Below are 21,515 nucleotides of genomic sequence, written 5' to 3' on the forward strand. Positions count from 1 at the left end.
TTTACAAATTAGATTTCTCTGTGTGTCTGTGCGAGTACACAGTTTCATCATGATGATATAAGTACTCCTATGTTGGTTTCAAAATAAGATCAAAACCAGTACTGAAGAATATCTGATAGGCCAGTACGGCTCACTTTGGAGATGGGAATACATCTTTTTTAAAAGGCTTTACTGATTTCTTGCGGTGGTTTTCTGTGGAAAAGCAATGAGCATGAGGCACCATGGAGACACAGTGTGATGTTGTTAAGATACAGGTTTAGAAAACTCTAATTGTAGTTTTCCTTCAAGCTTACATTCTTGTTCAGTGGTATTCCAGAAGTTTAGAAAAACTATGGTGCATTGAGTCTCTTTTAGGTCTTTGACAGGAGTGTTTGATATTTTAATCTTGTAGGCAATGGTGAGTGAATCATGTTAATTAGCACTACAGCTCTCTGCCTCAGTGCTAGCAAGAATGTTTCTTAAGAAAAATATGTTATAGAAGGTATTTTTATACATTGAATGCAGAAATTTATCCTCTTAAAATATTTATAATAGGGGGATTTTGTAACTACTCTATTTGAGATAGGTTTGTAAAGAGGACCGAGCCCTGTGGTATGTGCAGTGAGTAATTAGCCCACTGGTGAGACGGGGCAAAAAGCTCTTTGTTTTTTCCTGTACAGCTGCCAGGAGCAACGTGGTTTGAAGTTTAAGGAAAAGTCTACTGAATTCTGCAGGCTTCAGTCTTGTGCATCAGAATAAGTTTTAAGAGCACGTATCATAGCAATAGATTTGCATGAGGGTAAAAATTTGGAAATTCTGTCCCTCAGAAACCAAAGAAAAATTCAAGTGTCAAATAATGTCACTCTTTCCTAAGGGCACCCCCATTGTTCAGTGTTGCACTAAATGTCTCTAACACCTATATTTTCTTCTTAAGATGGACTTGTGATTAAAGAGGCTCCCTGCCAACATACCTGTTGCATGTAGGGTACATGCACCCTATGAAAAGTTTGTGTGTTGGCACTTTGTGTCTGTAGGGGCTCTTTTCCTGGAGCTATGTGAAAGGCTACAAGAATCTGATATTTTCTTGAAAAAGCATGGTTGTTCCAGAAATATTTGTCCTCACCACCTTCAGAGTGCCCTACATTCTGACAGTTCCTCCTTTCTTCTTCATCTGGTTATGGGTTATTAAGTGATGACTAGGGAGCAGGGGGTGACATGTACAAAAAGCAGTCAATTATCATTAAAAGCCCTGTTGTCAGAAAACATCTAGTTGACTGTGTAAGTTCATGTCCAAATTCAGGTTTTTTTTTCTTGTCAGTGCCGCCAGACTGAGTTTGTGCAAGTGAGATAATTGGTTGATAATATTTAGCCTGATGGCCTGCTCTACATTAGAAAAACTTAAGTTTTCTGTGACTGAAGCTTTACTATTTTAGCAATATTTGGAGTCTTAAATAAGAGACATTGGAGCCACAGACAGTTTCAATGTCATGTGAATTAGTCTCGACAAGAACAGTTGTTTATATCCATTGACCGTACGATTTGTTACCTTCATAATGTATCTGGAATTAACCAGTATGAGTAGGAAAGTTTTAATTTCTAAGGCACAAAAAAAGATGAAACTTTGCCAATCATTGGCAAAATAATCCCTTACTTGGGGATATTATTTGGCTTGCCAGACCAGGAAATGTAGCCAAGGGTGAAGATCTGACCATCCTTGTGTCCATCTTGAGTCGCAGCCTTAAGGGGTTGTCCTCACCCCCAACTCTATCAGCTGATGTAAGGAGATTCACCTTGTTGTTCTGCTGTACATCGTTTAGCATCTCTAGAAATATTCTGCTGTCATTGTGTGACATTAGCAGGGGGAGGTGGAATTACAGAACCTGAGGTACCACGGTCAAGGCTTCCAGGGATGATTGCACCTGAACTGGGAACAGAAATCGGATCACGTGCTGTTACTCATGTAGTACTGGTTCTCACCATGCAGAGGGGTTGATCTAGCAGATAGTCCCACAGAAAGTTGCCATAGTCCTTCTGTGTCCACTTGGTTGGTATTTCTACGTAACAGTAAATTCTCTGTGATGCAGTTAAATATTCACTAATACTTAGGATGACTGTACTTGCTATGGCAGGTGTACTTAGAAGTATGGGACATGTATTTTTCTGTCCAGGAACTGGGTGTGATTTAGGAAAAATATTTTTTAAGTCACCATTTGATCCCTTCAGTAGTCATTTGCATCCAGTTTGAGTTGTAGAAAAGGCGCTGTTTCCTCAGCAGTTTTCACAAAGAGTAGAATAGTTGCAATGAAAGGCTGTCTATAAACTACTTATTCCTACAGGATTTTAGAATTTTTATTAAGTTTTGAGATAAGAGTAGTCTTGCATATTTGCTTCAACAAGCCTTTCATCTGTAATAATAATAATAATTAGCACTTCCCAGCTTCAAAGTGCCTTACAAATGATAATTCCACAACACCCCAGTGATAGAGTGAGTATTTTACTTGCCCAAGGCAATGAAAGGAGTTGCTGTCAGCACTAGGATTAAAGTAAAAGGGAGAAGGGCATGTAGGGAGAGGAATGTTTTCAGGAAAACTTTACAACCATCCTTTATTTCATGCAAACTCCTCTTTTTCCTTTGCCTTTTCCAAACTGCACATTTTACTACTGAAATGCTGAGAGCATCAGAACAAAACTAAGAGAGATGATCTCAAGTTTAGATTTATTCATAGACTTCTCACCTTCTATGGCTCATTGCACAAGGATTCGATTCTCTCCTGTCTGACCTCAGTATCAGTCTTAAACAACTAGACCTAGGTAAATGTGTCTTTTGGGGAGGAGAGAGTGAAATCTAGTGCTTGAGATTATTTAATGTACTGTAAACAGTGTAATATTGCATGCCCTTTAAGTCAGGGTGTAAAAGTTAGGAAGGAAATGCGATTGTCAGTGTCCTGAATTTTCAGTTTTTGCTTGTATCTACAGAGGGCAGCAAAGAGCTTCAGTTTACAACTGCAGGTAACCTGCAATGTCTGGTTTGTCTTTGATAATAGCTTTAAAATAACGTCATTAAAGTATTTTCAGAGTGTTCCTCAGTTTTCTGACTCCAAGTATAATGACAGGTTTTTTGTGGGTAGCTTTAAGTTATGAGACGGGATAGTCAGAATTAACAACTTGACCACAAGCAAAGGATGTTACCAGATCAAGGCAAAGGCTCATAATCACAACCTAAGCTCGGTTTATCAGTCTCAGTGCCTCCAGGTAATTTAGGATTTTAGAGACAGGATTTTTATTAAACCTCTGGAAACCTATTCATTGTCAAATCCGTTGCCCTGAAAGAGCAGTCTGGATGCTTACCCCAGACAGACTTAGGAGACATTAAATGGAAATTCACTGCTTTTATTACTCATTGAAAGCAAATCCCTCATACACAGATATTGCAGGAGGCTGATATACTAATGGCAGAGGTGAGGAGCCTTTTGCAAAGTGAAGGAAGGAAGGTGGGCTATGAGATATTTGAAGGGCAAATCCATAAACATCCCAACATGAAAGAAAGAGGAGACAGAAGGAGAGTACCAGTCCCCTTCCCAGTGGATTCAGTGGAGCTGACTCACTTGGAACAGAGATGTAAGAAGGACACTACCCTGAAGTCCAGACTTTTACAACATCTGAACTTTGCCTTGCACTATTCATTATTCCCAGCTGCCTGACTTAAGTCCAGATTTTGGCCCCAAGTAATGTTAGAGGGAATTTTGCCACTAATTTCACTAAGACTAGTGTTTGAGATTAGCAGAAACATCATTACTGAATTTCTTGCATCCCAGTGTGCTAATCTACAGCACTGTTGCAATGTGTCATGTTCACATCTGCCTCTGATCACCTTGTGCATTTTGTGATGTGTAACTATGCCTGTCAGCCTAAACGAGCCACAGGTCTATACCAGTTGTATTTTTCTCATTTTCTGGGACCTAAAAAGTGTTTTATTTTTACTGTAGTGTGCTTGCCACTCATATTCTTTGATTCCTTAGTGCAGATGGAACAGGCTAAGTGCTGACCCTGACCTCATGCATTGACTAGAATTGATTTCCATAACATCCCTCTTGAAAACAGGAATTTATATCCTCTTCTCAGTGGAAATTCACTGAGAGAGGGTGATCAGTGGGATGTTGACTATGTATATAAATGTCTGATGGGGGACTACAGAAGGCAGAGTCAGACTCAGTTCAGTGACAGGGCAAGAGGCAGTGGGCACAAATTCAAGTGTAGGAAAATCCATTCATACGTAGGAATTAAGGGTTTTTTTGTTGTTTAAACCCTTGATGTGGATGAACACTTGACAGGGATAACTCAGAGAGTTTTTGGAATCACTGTTCTTGGAAATACCCCAAAGCTGGATGCAACCCAGAGCAACCAGCTCTAGGTGACCCTGCTTTGAGCCGTTGACTGGATGGGATGTTCTCTGGAGGTCCCTGCCCAACCTCAACCAATCTGTCATAACCTGCTTGAAAACAATCAATGGTTCTGCAAATCTAGTAAAAGGTGCATAAAATGTTTATGTAAATATAAAAATTACCAGATGTTTTAAATTGATTATTTTCCCTAATAATCTCAACAAATTAATACAATATTTATTAAAACTGTTCTACATTTTCTGTTTAAAATATGATCCCCTTATCCTGATGTCTGATTTGCATAAAGATTTTTTTTCTAATGTCTACAATACTGTATAAATTCACTTTAAATATTCCATTTGATAATATTCCTTCCCTCATACAGTTTTTGCACTTCGAATGTCATTTAAAGTCCTGAGCACAAATAATATATGAATCATGGTAGAAATCTGTCAAAAATATAAAGAAAATGGGCACACTTTTTCTTACTCTCTTTATTTTACAAATGTTGTGACTTTTCAACTAAGAAATAAAATACAGTTTTTACATAACTGTGGAAAAGTAAGGGCTGTATTTCTGGTAGTCTCAACTGGACATTCCTGAAAGTCAATGCACTGTTACAGCCTCATTGCTGTTCTGTGAGAGCTTTCCTAGTCATGAAACAATGCCAAAGATAATAATTAAAAAACCCAACCAAACAAGCAAAGAAACACCTGAAGTTGCATTGAGCATTCAAATAGTGTTTGGCAGAAAGGAGCAAAACCAATTCTGCAACAGCTACACGATGCTGTTTGGCTTGAGTCAGAGGAAATTTTCAAGTGAGCTTTTTAGTGATCTCATATTAATCATTCTTAGATGTTGGGTCTATCATTTGCTAATAAGCTCTAGCAAACATCACTTTCTTACTCTTGGCAGCAGCCTTTTGAGTAATTGAAGACTGTTTTCATGTTCTATCTCTTTATTAGTCATCTTCTTTTTAGACTAAACTGTCCTGATTGATCGTTGGTTTGGGTTTCTCCATCCCCCCATCCTTCTGTTTATCCTTACTGCTGCCATGTGGACTCTGTCCAGTGGTGAACATCTCTCATAATCTATGGTCACACACCAGTCATACTTTGTTCCAGCCAGCAGAGAGACTGCTACCACAATTTAGAGCTGCAGTTTTGAAGTAGATGGAAATTTTTCAGAGCAGGCTTTCCTAAGAGCTGCTCCCTAACTTGGAAGATTTTCAAACCTTTTCAGCTGGAAATCAGAGCCTGGCCCTTGACATGCACATATTTCTTTGGTAGGGAGGAAAAGCTACACTGTTGAGTCCCTAAGGAGTTAATGCACTGTTTCAGGTTCTGCCTAATGCTGATCACAGCAGTCCACTTGTGACAATTTACTTGGGCTGAATGGACCGACAGGAGATATGTCTGATGCGACCCTCTTAGTAGGATGTTTGCCCTTTCTATCACAGCCTGAGATGGTTGACATTTTAAGTGGTGGATGGTGGATCCATTGAAATCCATGAGTCCTTTTGTACTATCAAGCCAGCTGTTTCTCATCCTTCAGGAAATATGTAAGAAATTCAGTTCCTCATTAGAGTTCATTTTCCTGCTTAGAGTCCCCTGTCCCTGTCCCCTGTGATCTTCTTGAGTAGCAGTGTATTTTTTCTTTAAATGCATTTCCAATTTGTCAGAATTTAATTATGCTCCTCGGGGTACTGGCAGTTCTTCCCAGCTTGGTGTCCTTCTGAAAATTTGCTCTCTGTTCTATTACCCAGGTCCTTGCTGTTTCTGACAATTGCTGTTTGTAGGTGATGAAGAGGAGTAACACTGAATGAAGAATATACACTCATCCATAATTTTCTATCTATGGAAAGTGCATAGTGATGGAAACATTTTTGTAGTTGTCTCTTCTTCTTCTTCATCTATGTTTCTATCTTAAAGACCTGAATATTATCACTGTTAGTCTCTTGTTTACATTAACATCTATTACCGGAATAGGAAATTTCTAATTTGAAAGACGGTGGGTATATCTGCCATTACATTATACGAAAGGTTTTACATGTGTGTTCTTGATCTGTAGAGTGTCTGTATTGTTGTTTCAATAGCGTGTCTGGTTTCTGGAGGGGAAGGATGGAAGAAAAGGGGCAAATCTCTTGCGTCCCTTGGCACCCAGGTCAGCCTGATCTCATTAGCTCCAGTCCTGAGATAGAGGAGTAAATAAATTAGTAAAGAGAGAGAACTAGGTGATGGATAATAAACCTTAAAAGGAAACCTTTAAACACCAACCTAGGAGCAAAATTCAAGCTCTTGATTGTAATGTTATGTTGTTAATCTGAAAACCAAAGACAAGTCAGGAAATGAGTGGGTTAGGTTTGGAAGTATCGGTGGTTTTGTTTGTGTTCAAAGTGATGTTTAAATTTTAGCTATTCATGGTTCCCTGTGTTTGTTTTAGTTTGTTTGAAAATAACTCAGATTTAATGAATTCAAACACCTGATGTATGCTTAAAAGAAATAATTACAGAGTGAAACTCTGTATTAAGAAAGCCAACCCAAACCTTCCTGTGTGCTTGTTCTTACCATGCAGAAGAAAAATGAGTTGAAGATAAAGAATTTCAGAAGAAACTGAGGCCTTAGAGAAAGATAACTTTGTATGCTCTGTGTTTTGATTGAATACTGTTTTTCATGTGGCCTCTAGACTCCCTCAAAAAATTGCTTTGACCCTTGTGATGAGCAGGAGGGAAAGCGTATGACCAAGAAACAGCTAAGGAACTACCGAGGAACAGACACTAATGAAATAAGCATTGCTTCAACCTCAGATAAAACTTTTTTTTTTAAAACTGCCTTGTTTAATGCTGCATAAAGTACCATTAAATCTCCCTGTAGGCTTTAGGACTTGTAGGCAGTCAAGGACTGGTGAAAATGCACGTAGTAAGAAAGTGTAGAGGGGAGAATATGCCCTGAGGACACAAGACAAAGCTAGTCCCTGTCTAAGTTTAGTACCTACAGATTTGGAGTCAACTATGTTTCCTTGGCCTTCAAATACATCTCTAGTACCCTGGGTTTGCCAGCACTGTACTCTGGATGGTTCTGCATATAGGTGCTTCCTGCAACATCTTAATTACATTTTTTTTCCCCTCTTGATGGGATTCTACAAAAGTCACAAGCATGCATTTTATAATATAATATTAAAAGAAAAGAAGACAATAACAAAAGCTGTTCCACTGGCTAATGTTGTGTAAATACTGCCATGGTATGGCTGGATTTATTTTTAATTATTAGACCAGCCTGGGGAAGTGCTGTCAGAGAGCAGTGATAGCCTGCCCATTGCTCATTTGAGCATAACAAAGGGCTTGACTTGGAGTGAGCTGCAATGCAGATAAAGTGCTGTCTGAATTTATTCTGCCTTTCTTGTTCTCAAGCAGCAGAAATGAAATCTAGAGCTGCAATGGAATTTAATACTATTGCAGATCCCTGTGGAGTAGTAACAACAATTGTCCGTTTCTCAAATTAACCATAGTCTTCCATTTCTATTGTTCTGATATGGTTTTGACCAGTCAGGAAATCCTAATACTGCTCTATCAGAGGTGTTTCTCTCATTGGTCTACTCCCTCATTTACTTAATGTTTTTCTTAAATCAGACTTTGTTTTCTTCTGAGAAGTGTCTCGTTATATTTAAATCAGCATTGGGCTCAATAAAATCTTGGGATGTTTTCCTGTACAGATTTGTTCACATTTTTTGTTGTTTCAGGTTTTCAGGGAGTTTACATGTATGGGAATACAGTTAAAACAGAATTGGAATAAGCTGAGTGGGGTAAATAACTTACACAAAGCATATTTTATTGTATTGTCTTGCATACAATATGTTGTCTTTTCTTACCGACTACTATGATAGTTCTGTTTTATGAACTCTCTGTTCAGTCTGACTCAGTGTTGTTGCTTTTTAGAAGTAAATGTGTGCTAATATGCTGGTTATTTTTTCTGTTGCTGAGTTGAGACAGATTGCTGAGATTATAAAAGGAGTTTATTGTATTTGTTTGAAGGAAACGATGACACACAGGAGTAGCTTATGTTGAGACAGACTGATATTTGGGGAGAGGAGCTAAAACCTGAATAATTCTGCAGACTAAGAGTTCTGTAAATAGCCAGGACATGACATCTGGAGCAGGACTCTATTGTGTGAATATGGACACCTAATGCCATTTTAGATGCCTGGGATATCTGAGGCATCTGAGAGGGTACAATGATGTGGCACAGGAGCTAATGGAGACTTGTGGTGTTCTAGATGGGCAGCTTGGTGGCCAGGTGTCCAAGAACCATCTAAAACAGCCCCAGATGTCTTCTTTTTGGTAGGCAATTAAAACCTGCCCCTGCACTCTAAGTTAGTACAACAGTCTTGTGGTGAGAGGTGGATCTCAGATGCTTTGCTATCTTTATTTCATTCTCTCTGCATCATACCACCCCTTCTTGGGTGGGTTTTGTTTTCTTGTTTGTTTGGTGGGGTTTTGTTTGGGGATTTTTCCCTCACTGACCCTCTAGAAGCCATTTGGAAGGGAATACTTTCTGACCATTTGAAATTTAGGCTAGATTTCTGTATGTGTTTATATCTAGATGATAATAAATTTTATGAGCCTAAAAATGGGCTCTTAAACCTGCAACTTGAATCTTGTGCCCACACCCTTCCTCCCGCAGAGATATTGTGCTGTTGTATGCAGGCCGGTCCAGCACAGGGAACCGAGGTATCAGGAGAACCAAACTCATCTCCAGCTCATTAATTCCGAGGATTACTGTGGTATAAGCTGTATTCAGTGTCTAAAGGAGTTATGCTGTATTTCATTCAAATCTCTGTCAGATGAAATCATCTTCTCAACCAGGCTTAAGTACATACATTTCGAATGTTTTAGATAAAAAATGCCCCCCCTCCCCCCCAAAAAAAAATCCAGAACTTATTCCCAGGGTCTAGATGAGTAATTAAGGTCATGAAACCACACTGCACCATGACACTTTTCTGACTTTTGTACTCAGAAGACATGGAAAGGCTTGTGACTAGTACGTAACATCTGGGTGGCAGAACTGCTTTGAGTGGCCAGGGAAAGGCTGCAAACACAAGGGAGACAAATATGCAGTATTCTTTTAAGTGTACCTTTTGAACCCATTTGGAAGATCCTGGTGATTCTGGGTGGGAGCACACCAAATACTGTCACTCAGTCCTTGTAGACCACCAGAATTTTCTCGTAGTGTGAAGTAGATCCCTATGCGGCTGTTAAAATATTAGAATTTAAAATGTTAATATTTTTAATCACAGGAAGTTCAAGGAAAGTTGAAAATGTCATGTACAACTTATTTTTCGTTATTCCAGGACAGAACTATCCAACTCATCACTGCAGCCATTTTAGTGAGTGTCAGCTCTAATCCCCTTGAGAGAAGGCAGTTCTCATTCTATAAAAGAACAGCACGGCAGAAAGGCTAAAATATTATTGTTCTGGGGATCAGATGTGAAGTATCTGTTATTTGAGGCTCTGTGTCCATATAATAAGGGTATGTTCATGAAATGACAAATGATCAATGTAGCGTCTCTCTTGTCGGAGAACCCCTCATCTGAGAAATGGTCACTGCGTGTGCTCTTCTTGTCATCTTGAAATAAGTAGCAAGACACATTGGCTAATCTGCTTTCATGGCTAGAGGAAGATACAGTATGTTAGTTGAAACCTTAGGGAAACTTTCTGTTCACAGCTGGCCATAAACACACGTGCTGACAGACAGTAGCTTGGCTAATCTCAGTAACTAGGTGCTGGGCTTCTTAGCCCAGGGAGAGAAATCTGGTTGTCATCGTGCTGCACTGCGGAACGAGCTGAGGGAGCCCATGGGATCCTGGCGTACAGCCCTGGTGTGTTGGTTCCCAGCCAAAGTCTCTGTCCACCCAAGAACTCTCATGGCTTTCACAATCTGAAAAATCACTAAAAGCCTCAGTAAAGATTTCAGATTTCAGCATTACCAGTGGACGTGTTTTTGGTGAAGTCTAGAACTGAAAGATCTTGCAGTAAGCTCAGAGAAATGTAATGAAAATCAAAATACATTGTCTAATAAAGCTAGTAATATGGTCTTGAAGTCTATTTTTACAATCCCTTATCTTTTTTTCTCTTTTAGTCTCTTATATAAGATGATTAAATCTATTTGCATGAGCTACCTGCTTCTGCTCAACTAAATATGTTCATATCTGTGAGTGAGATTAACTTAGGCCATACATACTGGAGATTGTTCCTGTGATGGAATGCCATTTTCTGTGAAGACATTATCACAGCCTTTCTTCACAGAAGTTGTAGAGGATTGTCACAGCTTTTGAAAACCCTATATTTTTCAAATACGTTTTTGTGCATGAGGTTAGAAATATAAAGACATTTTCATGAGAAAATAGTGTGTGTGCCCTATTGCTAACAATTTTGTCCTTTTTTCCCCACTTAGGCTTACTTCATTCAGTACTTCAGTCAAACACCTTTTTAAATTTCCACCATTTCATTATTTCTATTTGCACGAGGAAGTCTTATTAAGCACTTGCAGTAGCTGGCTTTTTTTTTTTTTTTTTAATTACTGGCTGCAGTTATAATAGTAGAACTTTGGCATCTATCCACAAGCTTTAAAATACAGCTATCTACAGGTTTCCTTTTATTCATAATGGTTCTGGGAAAAAATACAAAGAAAATATTCACATAAATTTGCTCAAGTGAAAGTAGAACATGTAATTTGACCTCAGCCATGTGTCTATGGTGATAATACCATATACATGTTCTAGTGAAAAAGTTTAACTTGTAGATGTGCCTTCACATAAGTTCTGGTCTTTAAAATTATTAATTCTCAGAGAAAATGACCCAGCCTGGACTCCTGTTACTCATCCTATTACCTAATGTACTGCAGAAGATATGAACCTCACTAGTTAACCTGCACTGAGTTACATGCCAGGGACAGCTAATAATTCATCAAATTAGAAATGTGTGTCCAACATGTAACTTAAACAGGGACATCCACACTTACTCTTGTTTGCATTTAAATTTCAAGGGACGTGCAAATCATAGTCAAAAACCATATTTGGCATAGCTTGTATAGGTCCAACAAGATAGATTATAAGAATATTGTCATCTCTAACTCCCACTGAAGATTTTGTTGCTTACTGAGTGTTTAGCAACATTATTTAAGAGTCTTGCAAGCACATTAATGGAGCTGATCAGTTGTTGACATGGTTCATCCAGTATCTTTAAATATCAAGTAATTCACCTGATATATTTTGAAAATTTAAAACAAATCTTTGCTATTCCTCATCAAATAGTGAGGTATCAGTGCTTCTGGCTGTGGACAAGGGCTGCAGAAAACAGAGCAAAATTCTTCCCTGCTTACCTTGAAATTAATTCCAAATTAATTGCATGCACAAAATCTCAGTTTCTCCTTTCCTTTCTCCTTCTCTGTCATTATTTTTATTGTTATATTTCACTTCCTTGGCTCTGTAATCCCCTGAATAATTTCGCAGTCCTGATTTTCACATTCCAGCTCTATATTTTTGCCTGTGCCCAGCAAGCTTTGTGTTCTTCATAATCTTTCCTACGTTCATGCACATGTTTTTATCTCCCCACATCCCCTTATCTATTCCCTCTCAAATCCCCTTATCCTAGATCCAGAATATACAGTAACCTTGCTCATGCTCCAATCTCTGCCTTGCTTTCATGATGTATATGTCTTTCAGTGGCCCAGCTCTACGTGTACGTCAGATATTTATCCCTTCCAGTTGCTTTTTCTTTGCTACAACTCTTTCTGCCCCATTTTGGTGCAGTATGGTCAGGAAAGCTCAAACGACTGGTGAATATCTGTTAGTATCGATGGGAAAATCCTTTTTTTTTTTTTCTGCCTCCTACTCACTGGTCAAACTTATGTGCTGCAGATCACTGCAGGAAACTGAAGAAAGAATGGCTGTAATGTTTGCTCCAAGAAATCTGCAGTAGTCCTAATTCAAAGCTGGGTCCATAAAACCTATAAAAAATTCCCTTTGTAGTAGCAGTTGGATCAGGTCCATTATTATTTTTGGCTTCATTCACTAGATGTAGACTCTGAGAGTTTATCAGGACACTGAAAGAACTTAGGTCTTCTGAGCATAATCCCTTAAAAATCTCACTGAATCCCTTGAAAACCTCACTGTCTGTACTAGAGTTAATATTCTCTGTTATGTGCAACACACTAGTTACATGTTTATGTGGAATGGCCTCAGCAAGAGTTCCAACCAAGGCTCTCCCAACCTGCTTTCATCGCTTGGAAATGTGACTTTAACTGGTCCTGAAGTAGTCATTGCTTCTTACACTCCATTAGTTCATAGACATAAGTGGCAATTTAACACACCGATGTGTGAGCTGGGTTTTTGCTAATTTCTTGCTTTACTGTACTACGTTGAGCCTAGTCTTCTCCAGTTTTGAAGAGGTATTATTGGGGGGGGGCTGTGCTAACACTATGTACCTTACCTGAAGAAAAGACTGTGTTGAACTGAGGTGACCAGCTGGTACATAGAGCACTTTGCCTTAGATGAGGAAGGGCATGCTGACTTTATCAAATTTGAGCTTTGAAATAAACACAGGAAAGCCCCAGAGCTTTGAGGTGGACCTGGTCCTGTGCCATGTTGTGGCAGTCAGGAGAAATGGAGCAGTCACTGACCTCTTCTCTCTTGGAAATGAACAAGTTAATGCACATGGGCACACTTTGTACTTCTGGTTACTATAATATTGTTTAGATGATGGGTAACATGTCCACTGAATTCATAATCTTTACTGATGTAGACATACAAACATCCCGTGTCCTGGGATGCCTTTGTAAATTAATTTAGCTTCCTTTTTTTTTTTTGTCCTGTCCTCAGCTGCTGATTTGTGTTGTTCAACATCTGTTGCCTTTTATCACAGTGAATTTAAGCAATAGGCAGAGTGATTCCCTTCAGTTTATATATCATTTTCAGTGTAGTTATGGAAGGAGCAAGATTGAAATGCTGTACAAATACTAAACCAAAACAAAACACCAAACCAAAGCAAACAAAACTACAAACCAAACCACACTGCTGCTATCTGTAACAATAAGTGAAATATAATGTGTTTCTTCTTTTGAGTGTTTTGATCTGAGCGGTGATTACTTGATTATTCTGAAAAATATTATTATAAATACTAGATTTATGGAATTCTAAAATATAAAAATAAGTAATTAGATTTATAAGACTATTCATGATTTTTCACAAAGGGTCAAGGCTGCATTGCATATAATCAACTTTAGAAAGAAAAGGAGAATGTTTCAGAGAAAAGATCAAATGATGTGAAGGTGTCACACGTCAAGTGGATGATTTAGATCTCCTTCACTCTTTTGTCAAAAGCTGAAGAGCTTTTATGTGGATCACCAAGATTCAGTGGGTGATTAGTGAACACTTTAGCCAACAGCTTCTGAAAAGTTATCAGCAGGCATATGATCAGATTTGGGTAAGCCAAAACTGATTTAGATTGCTACAGGACTTTCCAAGAGAACTGAAATTTTACGTTAAGATTTAGAGGTCCCAAAAGGATCAAGGAATTAATTATTTAGTACAACTCAGGTAATTTTGTTAGTATAAGAAGGCTTATAACTCATATACAAGGCAGGAAAGTACACGGGGAAGAGAAGCAAAGGATACACTTGTCTCGTGCAGGGATGTGCAGTATCTGGAATATGCTGTAAGAATTAATCTCTGAGGTTCTCAAAGAAGATGTGAATGGGGAAGGGGTACAGGATATATCCTATGTATTCTAGAGGCCTCCTTCTGTACGATTTAAAGGAGTATTCAAGGATAATAAGACTAATAGGGTAATTAACGGGATTTTTGTAGACGCCTTCACTTAGAAGGAGCCTTAGGGAGGCTGTTGTGCTGGAACTGTTCTTTATAGAAGCAGAAGATCTGCCTCAAGCTGAGGGGGCAGTAGGCAAGGTTACAGAAGAATAAGATAAGAGAGAACTTGCCTGCATTGGTTAAAACCAGTCAGGAAACAGGATAGAAATAATGATTTTCATATTAGAAGGTATTAATTGGTAGAGTTTTAAAAGAATTTGTGGTTTTAAACTTTGTCATGAATCATCTGGAAAATTATGGTAAAACTTGCTGATGATAGTAAATTATTCTATGTAGCAAAAACAAAGGCAAACTTGAGGAGCTACACTGAATAACTGAGAAATCCAATGGCAGAGGACAGGATGTTCAGTACTGAAAACTGCAAATTGGTGCAGATGAGAGAGAAACATCCCCTACTTCTGGCTCAGCAGTGAGCACTGCAGTAGCATCGTTCTGCATTCTGTGCTTTGTAAAACATCCAAGATGCTTTTTTTTTAATAATTTGAGAGTCAAGTTACCAGCTGGTGGCTTTCCCTAAAAATAGTTTTAGTTTGAGCGTAGTATGTGCATTTTCTTTCACTGATTTTGTAAAGGTACATTACTGGTGATACAAAATAGCCATAATTTACTCTTGGATATTAGAAATACACAACAAGATGAATGGGGTGTATATGTACTATATAGACAGCTTTCTTTTTGTTGCTTTGGGCAACCATATAAATAAGTGATAATGTTCCTGAAGACTGAGTCTATGAAGCAATAAATGGCTTTTATAGCTGATTAAATGCTGAAGTGCAGCTGGAGCTACAAAAGCCATCTCATGCAGTAAGTATGTTTTTACCATTATGGAAAGATAAAAGGAAAATATAATGGGAATAGGAATCTTTAAAATTTTGAGGCAGGGGGAAGAACAGAAAGGATAACATTTTCGTTAAAAATATTTTCAGGGTACGTGTGAACCAATACTATTAGTCTATAACCTTTGCATTTTCAAATAAAACCAGTTCCGTGATATGTACCTAAATGCTGTTAATATAATCTGTAAAACTTTAAAGCAATGGATGTGATGACACTTAAATTCTGAGCTGATTTCGATCTGAATTGGGATGCTGATTTCTGAAAATAAGCAATGAGAAAGAAGACTGGTGGGTTTTGGCAGCAAAAGTAGTTTTGCACAATTTTGTCAAATCAATGCTAGTTCCAAATTCTGTTGGGCTTGGAAGGTGGCCTCCTAATTTGTCTTTATAAGCTCTCTCCTCCTGAAATATCTTCCCCCTCCTGGCAAGTACCTTTTATCTCTACAGGAGGCTTGGAAGGAAAGGAACTGTGAGCTGAGGACTTTCTAATTCTGCCTGTGGTTAAGCAGACACAAGTCCTGAATGTGTCCATTTCTGGTTCAAATGCACAGCAGATGTGAGGTTGCAGCTCCTTTTTGCAGGGAATGAAGACCAAGCTCGATCAGGCTGGGCCTGAATTAAGCAGAGACTTCTTGTCTTGGTGCTGTAACTAGGACTCTGGTGACCCAGTGGCCATTCCTGCTGTGTAGTCTTGGGCTTCCAGGAAAAAACATCATGGATTATGCCAAAAATTGAATGTCATGAAGAAGTGTGATTTACCCTGAATATCTGCATCCTCTCTGATACAGTGAAAGATATAAGAAAAGCTGTATGAAACAAAACAATCCATAACTAGTGTTGAAAATTATCAAAAGTACTCAAATCATATGAAATAAATCTTCCCAGGTAATTACCAGAATATCATATCCTCACTTTTGAGCTAGCTCTTCAGGGCTAGGCAGGCAAATACATCAGCATCTAAGTGTACGAACGGAATGGTGAGCCCACGTTCTCTGTCCCAGACCATTTCGGTCATTGGCATTATTTTATCCAGAAAAGGACTTTGGTGAACACAGGAATAGTAGGAGTTTAGAACTGTGGGCATGGAGTGGTCGCACCTGAAGGACTGATTTTATGGCACATTTAGCCAACTATGTTCTGACCTCAGGCCTTGTAATCAGAGCCAAATTTCCAGCAACTACTGTCCAGTGTATTTTTCCCTGAATTCAAGACTTAAAAGATGAGTTTATGGACAAATAATGTTCTGAACAGAGCTGCCTCTTCATGGCTTCTGCATTGCCTGAGATGCTTGAGGGTCTCCAGTGCTACAGCTCCTGAATCATACATTTAGATTAACAGATGTGTGTCTTTTCCACTTTTTTGAAGATGAAAAATGGATGAAAAATGGTTTGGTCATGAGGGCCCAATCTGTTCGCATTAAGTCAACAAAACTTTTGTCAGTGACTTAAATGGAAGCAGAGTTGAGTCTAGTACAAAAACACCTTGTCACCAGAAAAGCAAACTGAAAAAGCTCAGTTTAACCAGACTTTCCTTGGGTATTGCATTGTTTAGACTAGATCGTCTACGAGCAAATGTTTCTTGTTGACACCATAATTTTAGGTTTAACTATTCATTGAACTCAAAATATATTTATTATAAATAACATTGGAAAACTGTTATTTTCCCTGGATCTTTTACACAGATTTGTTACAGAATCACAGAATGGTGGGTCGGAAGGGACTTCTGGAGATCATCTAGTCCAACCCACCTGCTAAAGCAGGTACGCATTGTGTGACAACAGGAACACCATCACTCATGACAGCTATCTTTCTGTAATGTGATCCTGATGAAAAAATCCTCCCAGGGACCAAATGCCAAACTTTATTCTGAACTACAGTTTGCTGCATGCCTCTGTTTTTTTTTCAGCAATTTGTCTAAATCCTTGCCTCCTTTCTTTAAAGAATTTTGAATGTCTCTGGGAGAAGAAGTCTTTATACCACATTGCTTTCTCAAGTATGTAAAATAAAATACATGTTATTTTATTTTGCTTTTGTTAAATGTGCAAGAGAAAAAACATACCTGCACTTTTCTCATTTTTTGGTCAGCCCTTGAACAGGTTACAGGTTATAATTCTTAACTGGAAACTTTGTCTTCATCGTGTAATTGTAGCAGCTTATATTCACCCAGGTGGGAATGTCCTCAGGAGGCCATCTCCTCAAAGCAGAAGAAACACTGAATTCAGAGCAGGTTGCTCAGGGCTTTGTCCAAATGGGTCTTGGAAACCTCCAAGGAGCGAGATTCTGCAGCCTCAGGGAAACCTGTTCCAGTGCTTAATTATCCTCACAGTGATTTAATATTTTTCTTATACCTAGTGAGATCCCTCTGTTTCAAGTTATGCCCATTTTCTCTCTTTCTGCTGCACTTCAGTAGAGAGCCTGGGTCTATCTTCTTGGTGACCCTTTTCTTAGGTGTTGACAGGCTGTGGTAGTTACCCCTGAAACCTTCTCTCCTTGGAGCTAACATACTTGGTCCCTCAGACTGTCTTCATAGGCATGTGCTTATGGAATTGCCTATGTTCTGTTACAGCTACAGTGTCTTCAACTGCAAAACACATAATTAATTGCATATTCTGCTGTGTTTTTCCTGAGGTCAGATGATTTCTAGTATTATTCATTACAAATTTGAATGTAATTTCAAAGTGGTAACTAAGGAAATGGCTTATAGCTATTGAAGATTTGTCATAGGGAATATCTATCTGAAATTATTTGAAAACGTAATTGCATTTTCAGTCAATAGAGTTCATTATGATTATGTGTTTATCTCAAAAAATGCTGATGCATACCTTTATACTTCATGTGCTTTAATCCTCAAACGTCAAATCATACCTCTGTCTAGGGAACTGTTATGTCACTTCAGGCCACTTTCACATAGACATATTAATGTAGGGCACATACAAATGCATACTTCATGGAGTAAGGCAAGAGTTTAACATCTGCCTTCTGATACACACACCTGCGATCTTTTCTTGCTTTAGCCAAATATTGTGCCAATACTACAGTCAGCTTCAGAGGCAGCAGGTCTCCTGGTCGTATGAAAAGAGCCCGCACAAGACATCGTGCTTTCATTACTAGATAATTACCTACCTCACTCAAATGAGGCACAAAAGATCTTTCATTACTACATTAGTAACAGAAATCTCAAGAGAAAGTCCTGGAGATTTTAGCGTTCAAATAAAGCGAGTGTGTTGTCAAGTCAGTGCTTCAACATGCGTAAGACAGCTCAGAGATTTCTCAGCAGGTCTTATTCCTCTTCCATCTCTGGAAGCTGTTGGGAGCTGATGAAACAGTCAAGCTCATGCTAGGAGACCCATATTTGAGGCTAAATTATATCATTTGTAGTTGGTGTGTGACTTTGGTACCTACCCACAAGATTTTCACATTCAGTTAAAGAAAGTGTAGGCACAGCCATTTACTTGTTTCCTACTTTTATGACTAGTAATTGAAGCAAGGTAATGTTTTCACTTTTCAGCAAATGACATAGACATCCATTGCTGACATTTCAGCAAATGATGTGAAATGCTCCTGTTCTATCCCATGTCCCACTAGAGTTGCTCTGATTTGCAGGACTTCAAAAACTCAAAATTACTGATTTTACTTTTTTTTTCCTTCGAGTAGCTAAATTAAAAGAAAAAAAAAAAAAAAACAGAAAAAAGAAAAAAAGAGAAAAAAAAGCCAAGGAAAACAAACGTTCATGCTTATTTTCCACTAATGTTGACACCTGACTCGTAGCAAAAGAGGATTTTTTGTTGTTTTGTGTTTCACTCATGGAAGCAACTGTTATGTAGGTGAGTGCTATAGATGAAAGAGAAGCTGTGCAAGGTAATTGGGATTTTGTAAGCCACCACCTTTGAAGGAATAGCATCTTTTGGGTTTCTGACTAATGGGAACTGAAGGTCAATAGGTATATGAACAAGATATTCCTAATTGCACAAAATATATATAGACTTCCTATTATACGTGGGACAAGATTGAAATTATTCAGGCCCTATGTAGTTCTAGCACACAAGTATGTGTTTCTGGTGAAACCTATAATTTGCATTTCTGTAAGGAAGCACAATGCCTGTGAAGTGCAGATTTGTAGCACTTGATGACCTTTGCCATTGCTGTTTATCCAGCAAATAATTTTCTGACTTGAGGCATGTGTGGATCTTTTTTCTCCTTTATTTTATCCAATAGTTGCACCATAGGTCATTGTCATTAGATGGCAAATTTCTGTCTTATAAACTCAGATGTTGTTAGTGGGGAGGTTAGTAGCAGTGAGAAATGAGCAATATTTCACCTGGTCTTGCCAATATTATTATTGCTTTTTATTTTTACAGCTCCCAAAAGTGTGCTAGGCACTTGGAGGAACTATTAAAGCAATTTAATGTTTCTTGTAATGCTCCAATAACCAGGGATTTTTTTTTTAAAAACATGTGTTTACTTTTATGTAGATAATTTTACACGACGTGCTGCAAGCCGTCACCCAGCAGCTCCTCGTGTCAGCATCAGGTGTGATGTGTAGGGCCCTGCTGATGTTTCCTGCTCTCTTGTTCTGTCCATGTCATGAGGGAGGCTGTGATCCTGGCTTGTATCCTCAAGGTGCTCTGTATCCAAGTGTGATAGTGGGTTTGCAGTAATTACAATGTAATTTTTTATTAGGCTCATCCTTAGTCACACATAACTATGAAACCTGTAGACATAACTAGAGAGACCAGCAGATGTTCTTGTGAGCCTATAGTTGCTGGCTTAAGTTTTAGCCTGAGGGAGTTTGTTTTAAGGGAGAATGAAGCTGCCTAGCGATTTTTGCTCAAATTTAGCTCTTTTGTTTTTTTCTTTTTTAATAGTCAAATCTTTACATGTCCATTTACATTTGGAACTATTGCCAGTTTACAAGGTCTGTTATTTCTTACCACCTCTCATTCAAATATGTAGCTGCTCAGTGCTTTATACATGGTCTGGCTTAGTACTTGTATATAGTCAATCTTTATGTGCATGCCTGATGGTGTAAATGCAGAATACTTACCTACAACTCATTTCAGAATTTAGTACTCATATATGATACAAATCCATTGCAGTTGTCTTTACCATCTAGATAAATATGTTTTAGTTTAATTTATATTTTTTATATAGTATTTATATGTTATGTTTATCTTAGGTATTTATTTTCTTTGTATGTTTTTACATTTGGAACAATCTCATGAACATTTTTCCTACATAATTTTTGATAAACCTTCAGCATCTTAATGAAATGGTTAAATGAAATGGGGATATTTTTACATATAATATTGAATCATGCATGTTTAAGTCTGTAGACATCAAGAATGTGCAAAACAAATGGACTGTGACCATCTCTTGTTATTCTTAAGCAAACATAAATCACTGCTTCTTAATTAAAATTTTTACTTCTTCCTCCATTTACATTGAGTATGAATGAACTGGAATGAAGAGCAAATGCAGCTAGGTTTAGTAAGAATAGAAGTTATACTGAACACCCAAGTGGAGTGCTGGAAACACAGCTTGTTAATCAGATTGGGAGTATTGTTTTTGACATTGTGAATGGGTGCAGCAGCAAAAGACCATTAACTTCAAGTGCTATTTGGAATACAAGTGTACTATTTCTATTTGTACATGAGTTTTCGGAAGTATGTGTATACTTGGAGCAAACAAATTTAAACTGCAACAAACGTGCTTCTGTATTTAAAGGGCAGACAGAACTTATAAGCTATTGAAACCAGCCTATTAATTTGAGACAGTTCCATTATCTGGAAAAAAAAAAAGGATGGGGGCAGAAAAAAGGAACTCAGTGAAGTGTAACTGAGTCCATGCATGTGCTGAAATAAAATCACAGTGATAGAGATTTGTTCAAACAGCAGCTCAGGACAGATTGAAAGTTGTTCTAGGAACAAATGTGTGTTTTTTAGTACAGGTTTTTAATGCTAGAGGTGCTCTGTTAATAATTTTCATTTCAATTAGAGAGAGGCAGTGGGTGTTTATGAGTGTGTGCATCCTCTTGGCATTCGACAGCATTTCCCTGGAGCGTGACTTACAGCAGTTTGTTTAAAAGATCTGTAAGACAAGGAATGTATCTGTTTATAAAATACATATATTGTATCCTCCATCAGATCCCAGACAACTCTGCAGGTTGAAACACACATCTGCATAACTGCAGGTGTTTGTTGCAGCCACCTGCCAACTTGTAAGGGAAACAGAAAATGCTTATTAGTGCTTTGCAACAGCATGCACCTGCATCAGAGAGGAAAAGCAAAGTTTCTTTTTGTATTATCTGCCCATCTTAAGGTTTGCTGCATTATTATTTTAGTATCTAAGTTCTCCTCAGGTCTGTCAGACTTGCATAAAGAAAGATGGGGAGTTATTTTAGTACCTAGGTGCCCTACATGGTATCATGTGCTCTTCCA

General features: G+C 38.2%; 1 protein-coding gene across 2 annotated transcripts in view; it reads left to right on the plus strand.

The window, feature by feature from the left end:
- MAGI2 (membrane associated guanylate kinase, WW and PDZ domain containing 2) overlaps positions 1-21,515 on the plus strand; it is a gene marked incomplete at both ends in the record, with an annotated part of 741,772 nt that overhangs the window by 158,154 nt on the left and 562,103 nt on the right. The window lies entirely within an intron of this gene.

This window comes from Nesoenas mayeri (genome assembly GCF_963082525.1).
Source record: "Nesoenas mayeri genome assembly, chromosome: 1".
NCBI lineage: Eukaryota > Metazoa > Chordata > Aves > Columbiformes > Columbidae > Nesoenas > Nesoenas mayeri.